We start from the raw sequence: 26,792 nt of genomic DNA, 5'->3' as shown, positions 1-26,792 counted from the left end.
CCCTTAGTTACGCTCTAACTACGATAATAGTCAACAATTTGGACACCCATGACTTGAAAAATTGTAGAATTTCATTAACGTGCACTCCTGCGAATCTGCGAGTAATCCTCACACTGTCTCAGAACCCTTAGCTTCTCCTCAATCTCACCATTTTGTATTGTTTTGTATGTTTGGTATAGAATAAATCATTATTTGGAGACACTTCCAAATTAGACCATCGATTTTTTTAAAAATCTGAAATCTATCGCCGAGCACACAAATTATACAATTCAGCTTTCATTTTTTTTCCGCAAAAAACACAGCTAAAAAAATAATTCTCGATTCGCGTCTCTCCGCGTAACTGCTGCATCTACGGTACCTTCCTCACATAAGTCACTGGACGCAATCCCACGCCAACCTATCCTGCCTGCATTCACCTGTTTCACAGTAATTTATGAACATAAATATTATGTAATTCCTCAAAACGATCCGCTACGTAAAATGGATTTACATGCAATTTATAGGGAAAACAACATAAAACGGTTAATGATCATTTATAATAATGTTTAAATAGGCCTTAGGTACTTTTTTCAGCTGTTATTGTCAGCTACAGGTATTGTACCTAAATCCCCCACGGCTTCCCTTGATGTCCTGGAACTTTCGCAAAGTCTGGTTCAAACCATGCAGAAGTACACCCTTCTGGATACGTGCTCGATGTTGCGGGGAGTACTCGATGGATTCTCCCATTGACGTAGTAGGTAGGATCGTCTGAGCCTAAATGCTTGGCACTTAATGCTAGTATTGGGTTAAATCCGCCATCTGCCGAGATTGTGACACCTCGGAAATATCTCATAAAGTATATGCATTGCATATATCCGATTATGTGCCTTAGGGGATAGTAATCTCACACGAAGGAGTCAACTTTATCCTATTATTGCTTTCTTAATAATAATCAAATTTCCACAAAACTGTTCAGTGTGCTATTCTTTTCTATGTTCTGTATTCTTGCAAAATCCTATGATTCTAGTATAAACCTGACACGTTAACTGCCACCAAATGTTCTAGTACAATCTCAGAAGCCTAATATATATTTTTTCGAGAATATCATCTTTGTCTTTAATGATTTTCAAGCATTGAAAAGAACTGTATCATGTGCTGATATATCGATATATTACCGTAGAAATGTTATAGCAGTGCCGCACGTATCATCATGTGATACAAGGGATTACTTCAATTCCATTGATAAAATGATACACCATGGTGGAAATATGAATTTATGTATTTATAAAAACGATAAGAATTGTATGAACTCAATGTAGTATCGAAAAGTTAGTTGTAACTAACAAAAACAACAAAGATACAGTTTTATTTGCTATAATTCCACACGGATAAGAAGAAATAGTCAATTGACTATCATTTATTATGATAATTTTGAAAGCAGCGAATCAAAGCATTTTCTGTGGACATACATATTGCGTCAGTTTCTACACATTTTTCTTTGTAGCACATATTGCATCTTTCCTGCATTCCGTTACTCAGCCATGTTACTACTACTTACTGAATTTGGTGGATCTTAAAAATTATTTGTTTTCTATTGTACTTTAGATAAAGGTAGTCGCTTTTTAATAGAAATATCAGCAGATAATGCAGAAATAGTTTTTGCACCAACGAATTGCATAGCCGCATGCTTCTCTAAATTTCATCTCGATAGATATAACGGTTTTCGAAAAAGTGTATGTGACAGACAGACAGTGAGTCTGTGTTAATAAGATTCTGTTTTTACAAAAAAGACCTTGAAAAAAACGAAGCCGTGCAAGAATCTTTCGTATGCACCTACGCTGATTGCTGAATGCGTGCACTCCTAGACGATCGTAGTTACTCGTAGATAATTCAATGACGTGATGATACCACGGCATCTCATGACCATAGCTGATGTATGAGTATATGATACATCGGGAGCGGGCATATTAAGGGAGATTTGCTTTGAATTTACAAAATGTAGTTATATACTATTTTTGAATTTTTTGAGTAGTTATCGAAATGTGGATTATTTTGAGGCCTGGATGTCATATACAGGTAACGTAATGACTTTTCGGCTAGGTAGTTTCTGAGAACGAGCCTTGAAAAGTGATTACCTTCTACAATTCCTTTACAACTGATATCAAAACAAATACTTGTTTCTGGAAAAACTAATTTGATACCCCACAGGGCTATATTCCTTCCTATTCCTTGTCTATCAATTTACGAAGGAAGTGCTAAATCCAGGAAGGTATAAAATATCATCGTGATTAAGAAGCACTCTAAAAGCAAATATCCATGCATTCGCCTAAATCTCCACTAGTAAATAAAATTGCACGTCTTGTCGGCATACGCTTCCAATATGAATTCATACTATTATTCATCAATTATATATCATATATCTATATTGTTAAATTTGTTTTAGAACTCTGTTGAAGGTTGAATTTGAAGTCATCTTCTTTTCTTATCACGATTAGCTGTCATTCTATATTGTTTGTTTGTTGTTTAAACAATAATTAAATTGTAAAGTGTTTCTACGATTGGTCTGTGTAAGTTATTTGCGAGCCTACCCTAGCTCTCGTTAAATAACCATAATCGGCGAGAATTGACGCTCTTCTCTGAAGCATTGGGAAACTTCCTCTGCTAGCAGATTACCCTATTCACCACAATAGATTATCAGAAAATCTATATTATGCCTCTCAATTTGACTCGTTCTCCACCCTTCTTATCGGGAACGATCTAGAGAGTGGGTAGAGTTATCACGCGTTATTGCTTTCTTCATAGTTGTATATTGGATGTCATCCCCTCTTGCGTATGAGGTAACAAAATTCACAGGAAGGGCGAATATTTTTGAAAAAAACTCTGATTTCAAAATAATATCATTCAATTTTGTGGATGGATTACCTTTCAGGACATACATATATTAATATAATATTAACCGCAATAATAATAGTTACAACGAGCAGCCCTCCAACCGAAAAGCTGCTCGTGGTAATTATTTCAAATTCCAATTCCAATTAAGGTAACTACTCTACATGTGAGTCCGAGCTGATTATTTTTTTTTCTTCCTCGCTTTGCGTCCGTCTTGATATCTTGATTTAGTTGGGTTGTATGGATTTTAAGTTTGCCATAGTATGACAAGGAGTGGTGTACAGACATAAATGTGATGTGGCCGGAAACAACCAAGAGGGGAGAGCTATCCCCAAACATAAAAAGAAAGGAAAGTTTACGAATTTGATCATGCAGGTCCACCCCCAAATAAAGAAGCTCCATCGAAGTGTTATGAAAACCAAATCAACACGGGAATTCGCGTGCACCTATCGTATAATGAACACGCCAGCTAAATAGGAATTCAAATAAAAAAATAACGGCTTGTTGGCGCATGTGGAGCCGTCAAACTCCAGACCCGGGGGCCACGACGGATTGCATCTTCAATAAATCAGAAAAAAATTATCTGGAATGCATATTAATTCACTTGCACTTTATTTTAAAATAAAATAAATATTTCAGAAAAGGAAATTATTCATAAATCATAAACAAAAAAACAGAACAAAAAAAAACAGAACAAAAAAACATAAAACAAAAAAAGAACAACTTAAGAATAAATGTAAAACAAATCAAATAATAAGATGAGGAAGCAAAAAATGTAACCGAATGAAAATAGAAAAAAAAATAATATAGCAAAAATGCAAACAAGTGGGAAATCCGGAAATAGTCGGAAATGTTATGAATATTGCTTATATAAGCATTTTTGAGCTCGCAATGTTTATGCATTTAGTTTGTCAGACCACTCACTTTTGTATGATAATGACGTTGAAAGTCTTAAAATGCAATAAATTTACACAAAAGTGACAACTTTTTCCTATTATACCTCTGTTAATAATTTCCACTAAACCTGGTAGTATCGTGCTCTACTGAACCCTAACTTGATAATCAATTTAAAAGAAAAAAACACCTTATAATGAATATGGTAATATACTATTATTAACTTTATTTGAACAGGTGTCGGTATGGAGAATATTTTGAGACCTAGATAGCATGGGTTGAATAGTTCCTGGGAACGGCTCCTTGAAGTAACTGACCCTTTTCTGGCTCCCGCACTCCTTCCCTTAACAACCAATGTCAAAAGTAATATCGGTTTTGGAAAGTACTAGTCTTTCTTTTTCTTTAGCCTGATCTGGATGTAGTCGTGAGGCCTTCAAATCACCGTCCAGTGTATCAAGCCACCGTTTTTTCGCCCAGCCTTTTTGTTGCTTACCATCGAATTTGATGTTCAGATCGATCGTGGCGTTAATTTTCGTTAGTGCGAATTACGTGACCATACCATCGAAAATTCCTCTCTCGTATTTTTTTCAAGATCGGTGCAGCCGCAAATCGATTACAGATATCCTCATTTCGGATGTGATCAAAACGTGTCACACCACTTGTCCAAGGCAACATCTTCATCTCCCCAAGACACCGTTCATTATCTTTTATAGTAGGCCAACCCTCAGAACCATAGAGAGCGACAGGACGGACAATATTTGAGACGTTCGTTGATACGTGGATCACGTAGAATACTAGTTGTAGAACGCCACTTCATCCAGGCTGCGCTGATGCTTGATGCAATTTCATAACGCAGTTCTCCATTGGCTGATAGCATTGACACGAGATATTTAAATCGCTCAGCTCTAGGCAGGTTACTGCCATTGACAGTGAAAATGACTGTTTCATGGGGGTCGTCAAAAATTAAGTTTTATTCAGATTCAATCTGAGACCATGTTGCATGAGGCGGTCATTCCATTTTTGGACCAGTTGTTCGAGATCATTTTTGCTATGAGACGCCAGGAAAACATCATCTGCATAAAGCAGTATACAGGCCGGTGGACGTGGATGTCCCATGTTCACCGTCGATAACAAGGATAAAGAGCAGTGGGGAGAGGGCACATCTTTGTGAACACCGACAGAGACACGAAGCGGTTTTGATACACTCGCCACACTTCCAACTTTACTTTTCGGATCATGGTAGAGCGCTCGAGTGCTTCTGGTACTAGGTGTTGAGGTAGAGCATACCAGATTAGTTCATATGACACACGGTCAAACGCTTTCTCCAAATCCAGAAATGCAATGTAAAGAAAGCGATGCTTTCACGGTGTTTCCCCAAGAGTAGCCCCACAACGTATATTGCGTGAGTAGTTCCGCTCTTGGCAAACACGACTTGATTCACGAATATTTTCACGGCCTTTTTTTCAACATCGTCATTCCAAAGCTAGATTTCTCGGTTGATGAAACGCCACTTCGACTGAAATGAACGCCCTAGCATTTTTCTGAGGCTTGGGGCTCAATCCAATCACTTTGTTTTTAACGACATTGAATGCATTTGCTTGGGCGTGTCACCAATGGTGGGCAGGTAGGAGCTTAGCGGAATAACTCCAATTATATATATATATATACTTTATTTATCTCTTTCCGGATCTCAGCACTTTATTTTTTTTACTGAGGAAAGTACAAATGGCGTTGCCATAAAACCCTCCCCCTTTACCTAGGCTTGGGACTAGCATGTTATGCTTCAGAGTTTCGGGGAGTACTAGTTGAGACCTATCATTTGATACCTCACATACTCGGTGGAAAAAATTATGCATCTTCCTTTTGCATGTATGGGGTAAACTCAACGTAAAACTGTGTTACTCACTGCATGCATTGGGATTTGCAGGAGTCACCGTTTCTGATAATAGATGTGACAAACGGACTGATGGACAGACATATACACAGACGATTGGCCGTTTTTAATAAGGTTTTCTACACACAAAATTATGATCGATATTATTCGGTCAAGTAAGGAACCGAACTCTTGTTTCCTCCAGAGCTCTAAAGGTCCGATTCCCAAATAAGTAAGGATGATTTTTACAGAATCAGAGTATTTGCAGGTTTTATATAATAAAAAGTTTCATGAAATTGTCTAAAGTGTATCCTGCCCTGTAGATCCGGACTGAACCCACCACGATTGTAGCATACGTTCCCATGAAGAATTCCGTTACTTGAAACAATTTGTGGACGTTCTCCACTATTGTATCGATATTTACAAATTCCATAAATTCTATTGATACAGGCGCCTTCACGATTTACATTTTCTGGATATTTTATTTTATAGACAATTAATGAGAAGATTTTTAACAGTTATAGTTAACTAGATCATAATAATCACCCAAGAATAAAAAGTTAGCTGCCGACAGGAATTCACCATATGTAAATAACTGTAGTAAATCTGTGTATTACATATAATAATATTAAATAATAATAACGCGCATAGTAGTCATTGACGCATCATGGTCACTGAGCACCATAGTTTTCCCAAATTCTTATGCAGCGGGAGAAATTTATTTTGTGCAAGCATTGACGTCCGGATAGTTGAGTGGTCAGGGCACAAGGCTGTTGTACGGAAGGTCGCGAAACAAACCCCACTGGAGGCAATGGGATTTGTATCGTGATTTGACGTCGGATACCAGTCGACTCAGCTGCGAATGAGTACCTAAGACAAATCAGGGGAATAATCTCGAGTGAGCGCAATGCTGACCACATTGCCTCCTATAGGGAACTGTAATCCTGTAGTGTATCGTTACGGTCTTGAACGAGGTGTTCTAACATACTTCAAAACCCTGATCCAATACGGATTGTTGCGCCAACGATTATTATTATTATTGGCATCCCAATGCACCATTTTTCCTCCCTCTTTCTAGGGTAGTTAATACATGGACTTACCCACACTGCGAATTTCCGCGTAAGAAAAAGAGAAAAAGAAACAACCAATTACTACTTTTCCACGTTTTTTACAAACCTTGAACGTCCTTCAGGTACAACAGGGAAACAATTTTCAATTTTTGATAATACTCAACGTTATTTTTTACATCCCTCTTTCCATTGGATTATTATACTCTCCGAAGGTAGACCATTCGTTGTTTCTAAATGAAATTCTTTTGTTTAAAATTCTTCAATATACAACTTGTGAGATGTAGAAGATAGTCTTCTCCTTAACTAGAACTAATTTTTCTTGACGGCATCCTCGCACTTCAAGGACCCGTAATCTGCATCCAGAACGAACTCCGCCACCTCGGTTACACTCTTCTACCACTTATTGGTGCACAGCCCAATTATTCTCTCTTGCCCGGAATAGTGAAATTTTTGTTTCGCGGAAAAATATTATCACTCACCACTAAGCATGGCCGTTTTTACTTGAGCATAAGCCGTCATATCCCAATGACAACTCTTCACCAAGTCCTTCGGTCCAGCTGCTCACCGATCCACCTTCATCAGCCGGCTCAAGCCTGGTAATTATCACTGTCACTAACCCCGACCTTGAACTTTCAATTCAAAGTCGTTGGCAACAGCAACAAAAATTACACAGAATTTTTTTTTCATTCCTAAATGTATGCATGAGTACATTCACCCCTGCTAGAGGCACACGCTAGGTTTGCACTCAATAACAACAACAATATTCCCTTTGTGCGAGCACGTTCAGCTTGAAATGTGTATTAGAGAATTAGTATTATGTAAAAAGTGAAATTTTTAATTTTTTCTTTATTATTTTAGGGTTTAGGAGAAAAGTACCAATTATTAGGTTTTTAAAGTTAATAAAAATAAATAAAATTTTTGATATAAATGAATGTCATGATGGGAATTAGGTAACTGAAAGGATTAAATTGGTAAATTAAGGGTTGCCAAAACATGAGAAAACCTTGTACTGTTGCATATTACTAAATGCATTTTCTCGTTAGATTATCCCTGGACGAGCCAAATGGAGTGTTGCATATGCTGCAAAGCCGTGGAAACTACAGTGCACATAGTTTCAAAAGACCATTTGATTGTCGTTTTGAATATTCCCAAACGAGATGCAATTCCTGTAATCTGCCTAATTTATTGAGTATCCATATAACTGGCTGATAGGCTGCTTGTGTATAACAGCCCAAAATTGAGATTTCGATCGATCACCACTCTCGGACGAGAACCGTTGTACCCGAGGATGCATTAACGAAAATGGATTGAGTTCCTAGGTAGTGAACCTCCAACCCTAAACATTCCTACAAGATGTTCTAGTAGTATCCTGTATTGATGTTAGAGCTTCCCCAACAAGTATGGTGGAACTTTGTGCCCGTCATTGAAGAAATATGCGGAACTCTGAATAAGCTTCTTTTCCCATATGTGGGTCCCACCTGGCCTTTGTCCCGCTTGATAGCAAAGTCGGCTATGTATGGGACAGATAATGCTTCGTTGCCAATCGTCAGGCATTGATTCGCTGTTCCAAATCTTGAGTACAAATTGATGAACCGCTTGGTGTAGTTGGTCGCATGATATATGATTTTTAAGCGGGTGGAATTCATGGGCTATTTCTTCTATTTCTTCATCGTCTTCAGTTGGCAGGACCTCCAACTCGCCGATATTTTCATTGTTGAGCAATTCATCAAAGTACTCAACTCATCACTCCAATGTGCCCATTCTGACGGAAATCAAATTTCCCTCCCTGTCTCGGCAGGATGAGCATAAGGCTTCATCCTGATGACTTGTCGGTAAAACTTCCGTGCCTGGCGCAGTTGCTCGCTGTACTTTTTGAGTTCAGAGTCTTGTTGGTTCTCCCACGCTTCCTTTGTTTTTCTGTGAAGTCGCTTCATCACTCGACGAAGTTCGTGAATTCGAAAATTCAGGAACCCACTTTGTGGATGTTCCACAAAATCCTCTACAGATCCATGCTTAACCTTCTAAGATTCAACTATGCTATATCGTCCAAAATTAATCTTAATTAAGTGATCCAAAATTCTGATATGTATATCAGGTGCTCGGTGGTTTTTCAATAAGCTTGATCCCCATAAAAATTTGGGGACCAGGACAATAGCAGAAGAAATTGAGGATCTCGTTAGTAAACACCTAGCCGGACTGGAGAGTCACCCCAATACAATGGATAAGGGAATATTTTCTCAATTGTAAGGTCCCAACACTTTGGTTTCCGGAGCTCAGTTATAATGTAGTCAGGTCCGGTGGTTTCTTCCAGTTTCATTCGTTTAATTGCCTATTCAACTTTTATCGTATTGACAAGCAGAGTTGCTTGAAATGTCCAATGCTGAGTTTCTTCCAGGGTGGAAATATCAATGTGCTTCTTGCTAGTTTCTCCGTCTTACCAGTGAGGGTACCAATATTGAATGGGCAGACACGAACTCGTGGAGTTGGGGCTCCTTTCGCTGACCGGGACCCGTCCTGTCGAGCGAAGTGAGGCCTTAGCACTTTCTGCGACTTGGAATGACATTTTGGAAAGATATGGCTGTCCTTGGTCTCGGTATTTTGTTTTTATTCTCCTGAGAATAGTACTAGATACAATACTCCGGTTATTCCATTGCTGATAGGTTCAATGTTGGGGGAAAGGTAATTATGAGCTGAAAAAAAGACATGTTTGTAAAAAAAAATATTCTGAGAAGATATTAAAAATATTTTCTAGAGAAGAAGTTGTTGATAATATGTTTTTTGCAAGATTTTAGGGCCACTTCCATTCAGAGATGATTTCGATCGTTTTTGGATAGAAAGAAGTAATCGAGGTCACTTTTTGTTTGCTAATTGCATCAGTTTCCCTTGAATCGGCCCTGATGTCAGCTTCAATACAGATAAGGGGCGAAAACAGAGACAACTTTCGGAGTAAGTTTTGTTGTACCTCCTGGGATTAATGTCCTCGGTCACTAAATTTATCCATATCACTGAACTCACCACCAACTCACCAACCTTATTAAAATCGGTTTACTGTCTGTCCGTCCGTCTGTCTGTCTGTCTGTCTGTCTGTCCGTCACACGCATTTTCCTCGGAGACGCTTGTAGCAATTGGCACCAAATTTGATAGCAAGGTGAGAACTGTGAACGCTCACGCATATATTGAGTTACATCCTTTTACGTCGACTTTAAGGGGGGTCCCCATACATGCAAAAGGGGGGCGTATAGTCATGCGGGGTATCAAATGAAAGGTCTCGGTTGGTACTTTTCGAAGCCGGCCTTAGTTTTGATATTTGTTGGCAAGGTGGGGAGTGCGGGGGCTTGAAAGTGATCATTTTTTTAACCAACCCATTCTTAGAAACTACCCAACCGAAAAATCTGAAAAAATCAGGGGGCTGGAACTATATGGTGCCTAGGCTCCGAAATACTCTCCACATAAAGTTAATAATAGTACATTACTACAATTTTTAGTAATTGACGGGGAAACCCCCTTAAGTTCACCCTAGAAACACAAAATTGCAGTAATGTAGGATACAGCATAGAGCATAATCCTGCCAAATTCACCAAAATTTGGTGAAAATCGCACTATTACTAACAAAATTATACTAGGTCAAATTTGTCGCTTCTCTCCAAATTCAAAACTATGAATATCAATATCACTTAATAATAATAATAATCGTTGGCGCAACAATCCATATTGGATCAGGGCCTTGAAGTGTGTTAGAGCACTTCATTCAAGACCGTAACGGTACACTAGGAGGCAATGTGGTCAGCATTGCGCTCGCCCGAGATTATTACCCTGATTTGACTCAGGTACTCATTCACAGCTGAGTCGACTGGTATCCGACGTCAAGTCACGATACAAATCCCACTGCCACCAGCGAGATTTGAACCGCGGCCTTCCGTATGTCACTTGAAAGTGGAAATTTTCACATAATATATGCATATTTTACGTGCTACATGCTAATGGGACAAATGCACACTCAAATCTCTTTATAAAAGAAATACACAAAACCTTTCATACCCGAAGCGTCTAGCTTCCGGTTTCCCAACTTGTTTTTCTTGTGCGATTTGTAAATTACTTCAAAACGGATTCGAGTTGCAATTCTTAGAAAATAGTGGAAGAACGCTAATTTTGCAAAAGCAAAAGTAATGTGCAAATGATCGGTGGTTGCTGCACTTCACAGGTATGATAGATATAGTAGCATACACCAAATGCCAGCGTGATTATAACTGGCGTAAGTTGAACGTATAAAAGTTCACTCCCAACAAGCGTGGTGTTTCAAAGGTACATTACAAAGACTTACAACTATCAGATATTGCCAATTGACTTGAACTTACATAAATCAAACGCCAACGTGATTGATTAATTGACATCATCACTCCTAAGGGGATCTCGTATTAATCGAAACGAGTGGCGGTTGATAATATTAATCACATTTTGGAAATCGATAAGATTCTTCAATATTTGAGTAAGCTCGTATATTTTCATAAGTTTATTGCGTGCACAAATATTCATTCAAAATTCGACACCAGTTTTTTCCGAATTTATTATTTATCGTGATTTGATTACCTTAAAAATACTATAGAGGCAAAAATAGATTCCCGAGAGATTGATATGAGTAACAACTTCTGAGATACTACCATAATTTGTTCGGCAAACAGGATGAAAACGGTAGAGTTAAAAGAAATTCTCTTGGAAAGTTGCTTAACGTCATCATTATCAATTATGTGACAGGCAAAATTAAATCCTAGTACAATTACAATAGTACAATTCCCTTCAAACATTCCAATATTATGCCTTATTTTGCGCTTTACGTTGTAACATTTTGTAATCCTATGATGAATTTAATGAGGGTTTCCAGTAAAATCCGAATATATAGTAATATACTGGAAGGTGCGGTGCGGAAACTTACTTATTTGAATTGGGTGCCACACGTCGGAAGGGGATGTGTGCGCATTCAAAGGGTCGAAGCCTAACGTTTTTTTGTACGGTCAGTTTAATGACGACCATGCAGTGGGCAATAGAAGAGCGTACATTCGCCATGGTGCAGTTAGAAAAAAAATTAAAATCGTGCCTGTCGTGTCCTGTTCCTGATCGGAAATTGATTATTCAGTGGACTCGTTTATAGATACTGACAGTATCTGTAAAACAAGCCAGGACCCTCAAAAACTCACTAGGACTCTAGAGAACGTCAACGAGGTATGGAAGGCGGAAATTCCCCAAGCAATCTGCACGCAAACATTCAGTTCCTCTTAGCTGGTCGTACAGTAAGATGAATTCTTCATAAAGACCTAAAATTCACGATTTCGATTCAAAAAGGGCTTGTTAAGCCTTTGTCGAAAATTTGTCACATGACGGGCTTGTGTTCTCCAGCGAGGAGGCAAATTTCCAACTGTCAGAATGTGTTAATAAACAAAACATTCGATATTGGAGTGGCGCGAACCCCGAGAATTTCAATTTAAACCTGTGACTCTTTGGTGTGCATTATCGAGAGCTAGCATAATTGGACCCCAGTTTTTCGAAGAAAACGACAAGGCAATTACAGTTACTTCTGGTCATTATATCCAGATGATTGAAGCATGCTTTTGAACTCTGGAACGCCAAGGACGCGAATCTGGTGTCGGGTTGCTGCCGACAGTTGCCGCAAGGCACGTTTTCTTGATCTGGGAGCCGGTTTTTGACAGGATTCTGACTGCAAGCTTCCCGTCCAGGTTAAGTAGTATCACGGTGCACCAACGAAGATTTCCGATATAGTGGAGAAGGATCCTTTCTACGAGCAATTACACACAGTTCACGATAGGCTACCTAATGGATTGTGGATTTTTGCAGCGTCCATCGCCTCGTCATTGGTAGCACATTACTCGAGCACAGAGCTTACCATAAAGTCAGTTGGGTTTTGACTAACCGACAGCATACGAGCAATCAGAGTGACCACTTTGCGATCAGCTGTAGATTTAGGAGTGGTTGTGGGTAACAAGTAAGGCGATGATATCGGCCTCGAAAAGGATCACTATGCAATGGTTGCTTACTTTTGCTTGCGTGTCCCATCCTCGGTACTCGCAGAGCTAAAGAGCCACGAATCCCCCCTCCCCTTCCCAGATTCAACATCGACCACTTATATATATAATCAGTTGTCGCTCAACAATGGAAAAGAATTTATTAGGAATATTCAATATTATATAATATATTAAAAATTTTATTATATATCCAAAATTAAACCCATGACCTTTAAGAGGGGATGGCCACTACAATTCTTTTTGATTAAAAAGGGGCGATCTTCCTCCTTCTTCTAAATTAAAACTTTACCTTTTTGATACGTCCATGAGTTTTTATCGGGTTTGAAGAGGGGGCACCTTTTCCTTCCGGGGATGGGGTTAAATATTCGACCTTTTTACCCACATGCCACGCCCTTTTTTATCCATATGCCACGATTGTGATATTCTCCATTATTACTAGTTAATGCACGACTTTTGCCGTAAAGTCCGACACTACCAAGTGGGTTTCCCATGATTTTCCCGATACAACTCTCGGTAGAAAGAGCCAAATGGAGAATAAAAATTATAAAAGCTTTATTCCGAGAACGCCCAGCTTCTAATTTTCGAATGGTTCCGAAATAAAATATTGTAAAATTTAGCTTCCCCTTTTTACAAGTAAATTTTATTTAGCAAATAAGTAAGGAGCTACTTACTCCCTACTTCAGTGCTTACCTACTCTAATAGGTAATATAATCTGATCTATAAAAATGGACGCTGTTTTTATATATCTGTTAATGATCGATAGACTCCTAAACCGTTCAACCGGTCGCCATAAAAATGAGTTTATATATTGGCCACCAGATGGCGCTGCGAGAGATCAATTTCTAGACTATGAAAATTGGTGTATAGATGTATTTTTTCATAGAAAATATTTGGTCCCATCTACGTTATTTTAGCTCGCTACTAGATGGCACTGCCGAAGGTCAACTTTGCGTTGCATTCTATTGTAACTTGCCCTTAGATGGCACTGCTATTGACCAACTTATAGACCTGTCAACCAGTCCTCAGGGCAAATCAAGACTGTGATTAGTGAGAAATAAATGAAAATTACTGAAAATGCTACCCAAAAATCGAACATTGGAAAATCAACCAAACATGCATCGTAATTGTCAGCTAATAGAACTACTAGTATATTTGAAGAACGAGACTTGCGACTGGAAACAGAATGAACCACAGTCGCTACTTCAAGAGCTGATGAAACATGAGAAGAATAATACCTACCCCAAAAATATGACCGGGTCAGAGCTTCCATTTCAAGAACTGCCAAAACATCTCAACAACATGTTGCACAAATTGCAAGTCTTCGAGCAAAGGCGCCTCCATTCAGAGCTGTTGGAATTCCCGAAAAGCCAGACACCCGACGCAAACTGAACGCCCATGACAGATTCGATCAAGATTGAAAAGCAATCCCAATTACAATAAAGATTACGATTACAAAATGCATCGAAATGTCCTCATTGATTTAATGTTTACATCTTACATCTTCTACACTTTGAAGTTTCAATAAAGAATGCCTGTGGATGTTCCTGGCAAAGTCAATTCGCCACCATTTCTAACACATATTGCTGGAGCTACTCAAGGATCCAACACTTTTTACAGCATATTCGGATAATGCATCGTATTGCTTTCAAATGGTATTGTTTGGAGTGATGAATATTGTAAAATATGAGAATTTCACACCCACTCATGAAGGTGCTGGGGGTGTAATAATACTCTCAGTCCTCTTCGGATACAGACTGATTGAGCGACCGCAATCAAAGTTCTGCCATGACCAACATCGCGGAACTGGCCTTTCCTGAGTGCAGGCTCAGCATTCACACCACTGGATGCGAGGCCTATGTAACACTTCTGGCGCAACTGAGGTATAATTCACCCGAGTTGCACAGCGCAAGTTGGCCAGCCACAAATAACCGGGTGAGAATACATCGATCCTCTTCTTCCAGTACCCGAAGAATATCCACTGTTTTTGCAAATCCTCGTACAAAGGTGCCGGGTTCTGCTAATAACTAATATAAAACAATAATTCATTAAAATTGGTTTGCAAATAAAAGCCCATCGCAGGATACTTGAAAAATACTTCACTATATCCAAAACAATGAATGTATACGTTATGTTATATTGAATGTAGTAGTGGCACTTTCATTTCCTTGGCTACGTGTATAAAGCCACACGAACTTTCCATTATATCTAAGGCATATTAGTAAATTGTTTCCACCTGTATAAAAAAATCTCACGTGACTCCCCAGACAGGAAATTTAGATGTACGAGCAAAATAAATATAGAATATGTCAAAACACTATCACAAAAGTTGCTATAATTCAGATTCATTGATCTTTGATATCATAAGCATATGATTTATTGGCCTTTTTATGGGGCACTCATGTGTGCTTGGTGTTTTCGTATGGACTTTGGATAGGAGAATAGGAATTGTGGGACATTTATTCAAAAAATCTACTCCAACTCCAATTGGAATATGCTGCAGGTATCGGAGAGTTAGAGGCGAATAAGGCAAACTACACGGAAAAAGTTTTTCTTAAAGAAAAGTGAAAGGATAAATTTTCCGACATCTACTGTGTAGGTGCAGTTGCCTATATGCTCCTATAAATACCATCTATACAGCAGAATGACCTTCACTGCCGCTGTGGTGAGCAATTTTAGTCATCCGATATTAGGCACCATCCCAGATAAATTAGCCTTCGCCGCCTTCTGTCACACATGCTCCGCGAAACTTAAATTCGCATTGATCCTTACCGGCAGGCATATTAAGATCGGCTTTGAGATGAAGTCATGGTCGTCAACCAGATTGTTGACAGTATTATTTGATATTGACAGCACATCTGTCTTTTTGTTCGGGAGGACTAGTTTGACTATTCGTACTCATGATTTGATGGCATGAATGGTTTCACTTTCAAATAATTCCACGTTTTTAGCGTGTTTCACAACTACTATCACCTGGTGGCAGTGGGATTTGTACCGTGATTTGACGTCGGATACCAGTCGACTCAGCTGTAAATGAGTACCTGAGTCAAATCAGGGTAATAACCTCGGGCGAGCGCAATGCTGACCACATTGCCTCCTACAGGGTTCTGTAATCCTGTAGTGTACCGTTACGATCTTGAATGCAGTGATCTAACACACTTCAAGGCTCTGATCCAATATGGATTGTTGCGCCAACGATTATTAAACCCTAGCGTCCAATAACAAACTGTATAACATCTGCTCTTTACGCTAAGCCGAAAACAGCAGCTGTAGATATAAACGCCGTTAATTTTTGTCGAAACAAACCGGCTCTAGAAAATATCATTATTTCGGGTATGGCTTGTCTTTTATATGCCCATATCGCTGGTTCACCGTGTTTAATGTTGGTTTGTATCTACCTCATTTACCTATGTGGTTCAGCTACCTCATATATACTGGACACCTGCCACCAACGTGCCGGTCGTCCACAATTCCTTTTCTCTTACACAACATGAATCGCAGGTTTCTGGTGCAGTCCTTAATGATGTGTCCCTCCTCTCCGTACTTTCTCCATCTTTTCGAGAAATCTGTTGGTTAATGATGCTTTAATGAAATGCCTGAAAACAAGTAACCTGAAGCAGTTCTTTAGAAATAACTGATTCCTCAGTCTAAAGTACCCTTTACAGGCCGCGTACCTTCATAAACTTTTCGTTGGATTTTAAGGCTGCATCTTACTTTCTGCCTTTAATATTTTCCCTAACGCCTTTTCTACCTTATTTCAGAAGCTATCCACTAACTTCCCGCTGGATCTATTTAATTACAACATAAGATCCCCTTTCTGTTCGCCTGATGACTCACTACCACTCTAATCCTTTAGTTCCACGTTCAGCTTTACCTTTTGAAAGACAATATCTCCCGTCTCGGAAATAATTACTGTTCCTCTTCCTCTTTTCGATGGACACTCTTATCCACTATACGATTGCCGGGTGTTGGATTCTTCCACAACTGCGGATACTATGGCCGTAGTCAAACCGGAATTGATTCACGGTTATTTGAACGATACCGGGAATACGGTTATCAAGAATGGGTTCAGAGATCTTCATTGTATGGAAAAGTAACCGGATCGAACGGTAATCTGAATATCCTGTTGAACTACTTTTCTTTTTCCATATTGGCGCAGTAGTACCTTCTTGCCAATCAGATTGTGTTCTACGTTCTTCCATAATTCGTTTCAGGAGGTGTCTTTTTCACGGATCTTCATTTGGACATGGTAATTTCAAAGCCAAGTTGTCTTTAACTTGGTTGGCGGCATTGATAATGGTTCATCATTTCTTCTTTTTTTCACGCAATGGTCACCATTTAATGCGCGGTAGGCCAGTGCGTTCCTCACGTTGTTGCAAACAACGCCCGACGTTGGGGTACGATAGTTGCATAGAGAACGGATTTGCAGCCAATGTCCAGTGTCAGCGTCTTATAAGGATATAGTTGATTTGCGTTTTACTATTTCCACTGTAAAAACATGTAGTCACAAGTACAAGGACATGGGTGTCCTTAAAATCGACTATACTCATTGCATGCGGCAAACCATCTTTGGGTCGAGAAGTTGTCAGAAGGCATCAGATCGACCTGTCTATGGTGCGTATTCGCCTTTGCGTACTATGTTGCAGTTTTTAGTATCACACCATCGCGTTTCTTGTAGAGCACAAATATCAATGCGCCTTTTCCGAAGGGTTCTTGTGAGTTCTTCCGTCTTTTCAATGAGGGTGCCAATATTGAGTCTGAAAGACAACATTCATTGTCTTTTATAGTCGGCCAACACTCAGAACCATAGAGAGTGACAGGGCGGACAACATTACGGTAAATTTTCAATTTTAAACGTTCGTTGATACGTCGATCACAAAGAACACCAGTTCTGGTACGCCACTTCATCCAGGTTTCGTTAATGTGTGAATTAATTTCATAACGTAGTTCTTCATTAGCTGAAGTGCAGAAGTGGAATGTCTGGACAAGTTGCTCGAAATCATTTTTGCTATTAGATGCTAGGAAAACATCATCTGCATAAAGCAATATATAGGGCGCTAGACGTTGGATGTCCCGTGTGACGGTGTCCATAACAAGATCAAAGAGGAGTAGTGAGGGCGTTTCCTTGATGAACACCAACAGAGACACGAAGCGGTTTTGATACATCCGCCACATTTCGAACTTTACTTTTTAGATCGTGGTAGAGCAATTGAACCCAGCGCACGAGTTCTTCTGGCACTACGTGTTGTCGGAGAGCATACCAGATTAGTTCCTGTGACACACGGTCAAACGCTTTCTCCAGATACAGAAATACAATGTAAAGAGGGCAATGCTACTCACGGTGTTTCTCCATACTAACCGCACAGCGTGTATTGCATCAGCAGTTCTCCAGTTCTTGACAAATCCGATTTACGGTTATTTCATCGATTCCGCGAACACGGTTATCAAGAATGAGTTCAGAAATCGTGATGGTATGGGAAAGTAACCGGATCGGATGGTAATTTGAACATTCTAGTGGGTTAACTTTTTTTTCCATATTGGAACTGTGGTACTTTCTTGCCAATCAGATGGTGTTCTTCCTTCCTAAATAACCCGCTTAAAGATTTCACTGAACCAGGTTTTGGGTCCCAGCTCTTCACTTTCCAGGGTTCAGATGCAATGTCGTCAGATCCTGTTGCTTTTCATTCGTTTTATTGCTTGCTCGATTTCAGTTGTGGTGACAGGTAAAATCGATCCAAATGTCAGCAATAATTGTGGAAGTGGCGGATGAACAAATTCTTAAGTTCGCGGCTCGACGGTCGGTAAGCAATGTACCGTTCTTGTCATTAACGCAACATATCCTGCATGCATTCGTTTCGACTTTTGGCAAGTCGATACAGATCTCTCTCGACATACATTTATGGTAAAGGTTTTTATAATGGGTCGCTCGGGTGGCAGCGATCGCTTTCTTTACTTCCCGGTTTTCGTCCTTATAAATTGCTAATAAACTTGTGAAAGAGGCGTTTCTTTTCAGGTACCTTCATCGTCATTGTAAAGCCAAGTATCTCGGTTGATGTACCGCTTACCTGGTTTGGTGACCCCGAAGGTTGCAGAACCCCTTTGTGGATCGTGTGTTTAATTTAGTTCCACGATTCTTTCACATTCGTAATGGTTGGTAATCGTATAAGTGAGATAATTTCTTCTTTCTTCTCACGAAATCACCAACACTTAATGCGCGGCCAGCCAGGATTCGCAGGACGGCAACTAACTGCCTATTTTAATATTGCGGTGCGATAGTCTCATAGAGAACGACTTTGCAATCAGTGACGATGGTAAAATGTCGGCGTCTGTATTCATAAGTACAAGGTCATGGGTGTCCGCAAAATCGATTATACGCTCGCCTCCCTTATTGCGTGTTCTAAACCCCTTCCCCCCATGGCACTTGTTACCGTCCATCTTTTCATCCACATGACCATTAAGGTCACCGGCAATGATAACATAGTCATCAGCAGGCACGTTACAGGTCTTTTCATCGAGAAGTTGCCAGAAAGCATCTTTCTCGGCATGAGGTCGCCCAGTCTGGTGCGTATGCGGTGAAGAAGTGAATAGTGTGATCAGCTGATATAATAGGGAGCTTCATCAGCCGGTCATCAAATAGTTCGACTTTTTAATGGCATCACGGAAACCCTCTAAGATGGCAATGAAATCACCGTATTGAGTATGCGGGCTACCAAACTAGAGAAGTTTATAGCCATTTTTACACATTCGCGTTCTATGTTGCCGTTGAGTTTTTTACAGACCGCAGATATCAATGCGTCTTTTGCAAAGGACTCTTGTGAGTTCCTCGGTCTTTCCAGTTAGAGTGCGAACATTTAGCGTGCAGGCACGTATTTGTTTTATTCGGATTAACTTACTTACGTCCTGGCGCTGTCATGCGTCAAGAACCCTTGCCCATTTCTTGACAGAACCGGGGCCCGTCCTGTGGCGTCGACTGAGGTGGACGCCCTGGCATTTTACTGAGGTTGTTACTCGATCCGATCATGTTGTTTCTAACGACATTCGATGCATTTTCTTAGTCGGCCTATCGCGGGACCTGTCACCAAGAGAGATCAGGTAGGATTTAATATAGTGGAATAACTCCAACTGTACTTTATTTATCTCTCTCCTTGATCTCATTATTTTTGTTTTACTGAGGATACTATAAAGTATGTTGCCTGAAACCCTCGTCCTTTATCTGGGCTGGTGACCAGTATGCTGTATTAATAGCATAGCCGAGTTTTCAACCAATAAAGGCTGTAACAACGAAATCTGTGCAGGATTTTTGGCAGCCAACAGAGCATGTTTCAGCTTACAAGAACTGTTGGACTCGACCATAGGTTAAAAGAAAATGGTCTTCCAGTTCTTCTCTATTCCTGGGAAATTTGATTTGTTATCATGCCAAATTGCGAATCCTTAGTCGGGTTTGAGAAAAATCCGCCAAAGAATTTTGGTTGCTACAGGGGAATAGACGGTTCTCTAGTCTATCTAATGGCAAAATTTAGAATCGATACCATAACCATTTGGTTGTGGATAAAATCCGAACCAATAGGTTGCGATAGGCGAGTCATTCAATCCGTATGGGGAAGGATGATCCAGGCCGAGAGGTCTATCTACAATAAAAAAAGAAGACGTGGCAGTCCCTGCATCTAATAGAGCGACTGGGTAGGCCTGGACACCAAACAGATTTTAGGGATATCAAATTTGTAAATCTCGCGGATGTCTGGATTTCTTTACTCGGATATGGGTGTTGTGTCGTTAATAATGCTGATGAAGAGAGAGACGTTACAATCATTAGATATCGACGTCTGGGAGCGGACAAGCGTACTACCAAAAACGAACAGCACTGGATCTCCGAAGCACTATACTGCAAAAAAATCCTCTTTGCTCCTTCATAGCATGCCCTTAGTAGGCATATGTCCGGATGAGCACATGTGCATGCTCGTAATTTATCTTCTCAGCGTTCGCTTAACGGTATCGAGCGATACCTGATAAAAGACTGGAAACATAGAGGATATAGACGAATAGACGAAACTATATATGTGCATATCGTTGAATTATCTCTGTTTATTACTAATGTTGATTGCAAACCTCAGTTCCCTGACTAACCCAAACACGCTGTCTATTAATTCTTTAGGGATGATAGATGAGGGCATTTTTTTTCCAGCAATCTTGAGGTGATTGTACCTGCCAACTTCATAATATCAATTCCTTCTTGGTGATTTGTGATTCATGCTTGCTCATCTTTTATCCAAATCTCCATCCTATGAATCACTTTTTGGCAATTATTCATTCATTTGACAGGGAAATCCCTAGACACAAAAAATTAAATCTTCCTGTGGATGTTCAAATATTATGATATGATAACGGAAATTAAAAAGTGAATTCACTCCACTAGCGGGACACCACACCTATACTTATAACTGCCCCATAAGTAAGATTCAAGTGAATCAACTATGTCATTATCACTAAGGCATAAAAAATTGTATTAATCTATTCGAATCATACTTTCTATTGTTACTCAAACAAACATAGCAAGAGATATTTTTTCGCTGCCTTCCATATAAAAGCGGTAAAATTTGGGAGGCATTAGCGGCTAATCGTTTTCGATAACAATTAAATGCCCATAAGATATCATGAATCAAATGTTCATATATTGAGTTGCCCTATAAGTTTGTTCGTTTTTAAGGTTTTGTTGAAAATAAAATCTTATTATAATCGGTTCACTATCTCGTCTGTCGTTTTGTCTGGCTGACTGTCACAGGCACTTCTCTTCGAAACTGTTATATCTATTGACACGAAATACCTTAGAAAGGTTGGAACTGTGAACCCCCACGCATGCCGTGAATTATACCGTGTACATTGAACTTAAAGTCCCCATAACCTACAAGACGGGTTCAATTTTTTTTTCACCGAATATAGCCATGGGGGTGTCAGATGAAAGATTTCGATTATTATTTTGCAGACCCCCATTGGTTTGGACATTGATTGCAAAAGCAAGAGTGTGGATGTTCGAAAGGAATGAATTACTTTAAGGACCTAAGAAATTATGTTCTAAGAAATTATTCAACCGAAGAATCTGAAAGAAATTGTGGTGGTCGCTATACACGATATCGAGGCCCTGAAATACTCTCCGTGGCAATATCCGCTCAAATAAAGTTAATAATAGTGTATTAGCATATTTTGAAAATTTTCCGCGAACTGTCTTAAGCTCATCCTAGATCCGTAACATAGGTTTTAGTATCAAGTAGCATACTGGAAAGTTTGATGGAGATCCTACTTTTATTAACAAAGTTATTTTAGGACGAAGTTGCCCCTTTCGCCTCAAATAGCTACTCCCTAGGAGATAAAATGTTGGTACGAGTCCTATATCGGGCATATTCAACGTATATACACAACGAGCTATATATAAATGGAACCATGAACCACCACAAATATCCTTATGTAAAAAATCAACAAAACCATATCTATCATACCTGTGCCGCCAAGCTTCCGATTCCCCACTTGTTTTTAATTTACTTTATTCAGCACCTGTTACTGTTACTTATTGATTTTACTTTGTTCTTTTCAATTTCAACAAAGAAATACTTTTGTTTTAACTAAAAAAATACGAAGCATCAAATTGCAACAAAACACTTCATTTCTGACATATTCTATTGTTTAAACTTAAGGGCCTAACGGGGACAGTAGAAAATTAAGAAAAAATCGATTTATTATTTTTTTGCTGAAAAAATGCCCCAAGATCTTAAGAATGGCATACTGAAAGGATTAAGGTGGAGGAAATATCTAGATATTTCTATTTTGAATTTTGGCGCAACTTCTCTTAGTCCAATGTGAACATACTAAACGAAACTACATTTTTCAAGTTGACCGAACTCATACCAAATCTTGTCCAATTGACTTGAAATTTTAGCCAAATATTAATAATTACATTCTGCATGGAATTATATAGGATCTTTGCGATACCTTACATGGTATTTTTTTATTAATAATTTTCGGACGACTTTTGCCGAAAATTTGTTCGGTTACGTTACTTTCAAAAAAGGAAGCGTCGTTGAAAAAAAGCCGTGTAGCCGCCATTTTCTTTTAAATTACATACTTTAAAAAAATTATTTACATAGCTTATTATATGTACAATTAAAAACCCTTATCAGAATTTTAATTTATTTAATTACGCTCCTGAAAAAAAAAAAACCCAAAATAGGCTTATTTTTTAGGCTGCTACATTGCCTGAACCCCTTAAGGGGGTCATCTGCTGAATCGATTTTTTTTTTTTGGCACCAATTGTATCTAGATATAGTGCAGAATATATGGGTAAAGTGTTTTTTTTGATATTCGGACTCCTTCGGAAATTATAGTGTTAAACACGTGATAAGTCACATGCAGGATTTATGTCGATCGCCGTAATAAAACTCGTATTTATTGATCCGAATGACGTTCGAATGACTTCGCTAAAATGGCAAGAATTGAAACCAAGGGTGTACATGTTTATGGATTAGGTATAGCAAATTAACGGTCAGTTACGATTTTATGGCTAAAAATCGCATTCTACTTTTTAAATGCGTTTTTCTCGAAACCGCATGTTGAAAATCGGCTGCCACCATAGCCCAAAATCTATCCAACCAAATTCTTTAAAATGTTCATGCTTGTTCAGAACATATTTCTACGGTCCACAAACTAGGATAATTGCGATTCATGCAGTAGCTTTTTTTTATTCATTGAAGATGCCGTGAAAAAACACCAAAATGCACAAAAAAAGTTTAACACGGCACCAAAAATTAAGCTTTTAATATTTTTTAATAATCCTAGTTCGCGGACTGTAGTTAAGTCTGTACGTTAAAATGCCGTTTACTTTTTTTCTTTAAGATGATCACAGCGCCCTCTAGCGTGGCAGCAGAAAACACGTTTTTTTGGAGATGGGTGAACTATGCGATCGGGCTGCATAAATTACAATGCATACTCAAGATATTAATAAGTCTATGGTGAAAAACTCGTATTTGTATCTTTATCCAGTTCTTCACAAAAAAATTTTAAAAAAGCCAAAAAACAGCCTTCGCACTGGATGACTCCCTTAACCTATTTACAAGATAATCTTATACATTGTTAGATGAAAGAACAGTTCAAAAGTAGTGCAGTCCCTTCAAACATGAAGCATTTAATGAAGTTCAACAAGTAGAACAAACGTTTGATTTTAATGAAGAACATTTAAACATTATAAAGAGATAGGGTGTGGCGGGTAGTTAGTGGATAAAATTCGGAACAAAAACCTAAGGGCCGTACCAACGTTATAAATCCTTATTATCACGCATTGTGTTGTGCAGAAGTTCAAACGTGTTTGTACTTAGGTCATCAATGCGTCATCTGTTTCTGTTGAATCAAACAGTTACTACTACTATTTTACCATCAATTCCGTCGATTTGAAGCAGCTATTCATTCAGCAAATTTTCCTAATCTTGCTCCATAAGATTTTCATTTAAGTCTCTATCAGATAATATGCTCGGAAAAATTCTTGATGATGAAATTCCCTTGTTAAATTGGCTTAATGAATTCTTCTTATCAAAAAACTGTGAATTTTTGTAAGGAACGAACTTAGCAGTACATAACTTAAACGAAAGAACTTTCACAGCAACCCAATATAAAGATAACGACAATGAATCATAAGCTATTTACCAAAGTGGTACAACTAAAATGCGGACAAGATTGGCTGGAATTAGTCCACCTTCACAAATTCAAACGTCCTTGCGTGTATAAGCAATGACGACATCTGAATGGTTGGTATTAAGAAAGTTGTTTTTACAGTTTGATTGATTTGATTTCATGCTTTAGGGTTGGGCGCATCCCCATTTGCGCTAATAATCATAGGTATTAATTTTCTGTAGATGAAGAATTAAAAGCACTTTTTGGACCTCCCTCTTTTCGGATCGAAAAAAGGTGGAGATTAATATCGGTTCGGAGCTCGAGAACTTTCTTTAACCCGTATGATCAAGGTTTCTACTTAACAGAGAAATTTTTCACTTTATTTTGCTTTATTGAACACAATTAAAAACGGACTTTACAAAGATATCTAGTAGGATGTAAGCTTGGCTGCAGAATTAAAAGTTGAGAGATTAATGGTTAACTGTCCGTGCACAGAAAGTGTCAAAAAAGTAGAAGATGGAAAGTCATAATTTTTTTCAGTCCGACATATGTATATATTACGGGCTTTTCTAGCTCCAAATGTTCTCTGAAATATTCTCATATAAGCAATTCACAACACCTTTCATACCTGAACGGCCAAGCCTCTGGTTCGCCGACTTGTTTGAAATTTTAGCTTTTGCTTATAATCTTCAATCAAACATTTTCGGCGGTTCATCTTGGTGAAGTTGATACAATCCTAGGAACACTTGGGTTCGTATCCCACCATGAACACATTTGGCTGCTGAATTTTTTGTAGGTTCGCCCAGTATACTTCCTTTAACCGTTCCCCTTTATTCCACAGAAGGGTTCTGGTTCGTATAGTAGTGATTATTTTATTCAGCATATATCGATATTTCGGGAACAACTTATTTCGTTCTACAGTGCATACCGGTTGTCCCCGAAATATAGATATACGCTGAATAAAATAATCACTACTAGCCACCTTTCTTTTCTATTCCTTATGCCTCGTTTGCTAATTTTGGGGAAATGTGTTGAAACAGATGTATACTGTCCTTTTCATTCTCGGTAGGTATCTCAATTTCCTTCTTCCGGCAGGTAGACGATATTGTCGGTCATTGGTTACAACTAGTCTGAATGCCTCAGTGATTTATTTAATCCCTTCACAGAATTCCCTGAAGCTGATTTTTTTTTTGCTTCAATTATTGCGTTCCTATATGTCGTCAGTCCATTTTTGAGGCTTTTTGTAAAACAAAACCTTATTAAAATCGGTCTACTGTCTGTCCGTCCGCCACACGCATTTTTCTCGGAAACCGTTGTAGCGAATGATATCAAATTTGATGCAAAGGTGGGAACTGTGAACACTCACGGATACAGTGAGTTACAGCCCTTTGCGTCGGAGGGAGCGGGGAGGAGGTCCCCATACATGCAAAAGGGGGGTGTAATTTTTTTTACCAAATACAGCTATGCGGTATCAAATGAAAGGTCTCAATTAGTACCAGGTTGAGCACGAGCTTTGTACTCCATTCCTCGCACATCTTTATGATGGCAAGGTCTTCGAAGGTTTTCCTGCCCCTCACAGGTGATTATTTTCCTTAGAAATAATTTCGGTAGTATAGCCAGTTTGATGCACTTCACCGCACAAGCATCGTTAACGGCGGACCTCCTAGCCTCAACTTTCGCCTCGACCTACCCAAAATGTTTTCCCTTTCTAATTCTGCCACTATATTGGAAGAAAGCAGGAAGCAGTCAAGGAAGGTTGAACCACGCAGAACAAAGGAACTCGTGATGATGACAATATCCGCGCTCAGAGAATACCCCGTTTGAAATCAGTTAAGTTTGTTTGAGTTGTTGGTGGGGTATCCCTAAGAGTGGTGCCTTGCATTTAGATTTGCTCCTAGTAAACATAAATTTCATATACTATATCTATATATAGTTCGGATACGAAAGATGAAAAATGATTGCCACTCTAAGAAAACCAACGTTCCTTAAGGGGAGTATAACTGAAATCTGAAGTTTGTCGAATTTCAGATTCCTCGCTGGATCGGAAGCGCACTTACTCTATATTTGGGTATTATCGCTATACTTCTTCCCGCATCCTTTTAGTCCCATAATCGGGCGTTGGAAATTTTTCCTAATCTTGTTTCGTTCGTTGCCGTGCAACTTATATAAAGCCAACTGCTTATCATAGGAAATTATAGAGTTAGAATTGTGAGTAAGAATTCTCATAGTGAGTGCTGACTCAAAATTGGAGATATGAACCGGTTTGAATATCCTGTGACTAGTACTTATAGTTGTTCTAAAATTAGGAGAAATTAAACATAAAGTCGAGAGGTGGTATGCTACTGAGCGCTGTAAGTTCATGTAAAAAATTATAAAAGTTCGAAGGAATTTCGGATCCCATGA

The 26,792-nt window shown here is 38.9% G+C and overlaps 1 protein-coding gene across 3 annotated transcripts in view; it reads left to right on the top strand.

Moving 5' to 3' along the window:
• The window catches only part of LOC119647177, a 252,131-nt gene that overhangs the window by 165,934 nt on the left and 59,405 nt on the right, over window positions 1-26,792 (top strand). The gene's annotated exons all lie outside the window — the stretch shown is intronic.

Source organism: Hermetia illucens, chromosome 1 (assembly GCF_905115235.1).
Source record: "Hermetia illucens chromosome 1, iHerIll2.2.curated.20191125, whole genome shotgun sequence".
NCBI lineage: Eukaryota > Metazoa > Arthropoda > Insecta > Diptera > Stratiomyidae > Hermetia > Hermetia illucens.
The sequence above is the reverse complement of the archived record's forward strand: the minus strand, read 5'-3'. Positions and strand labels throughout refer to the sequence as shown.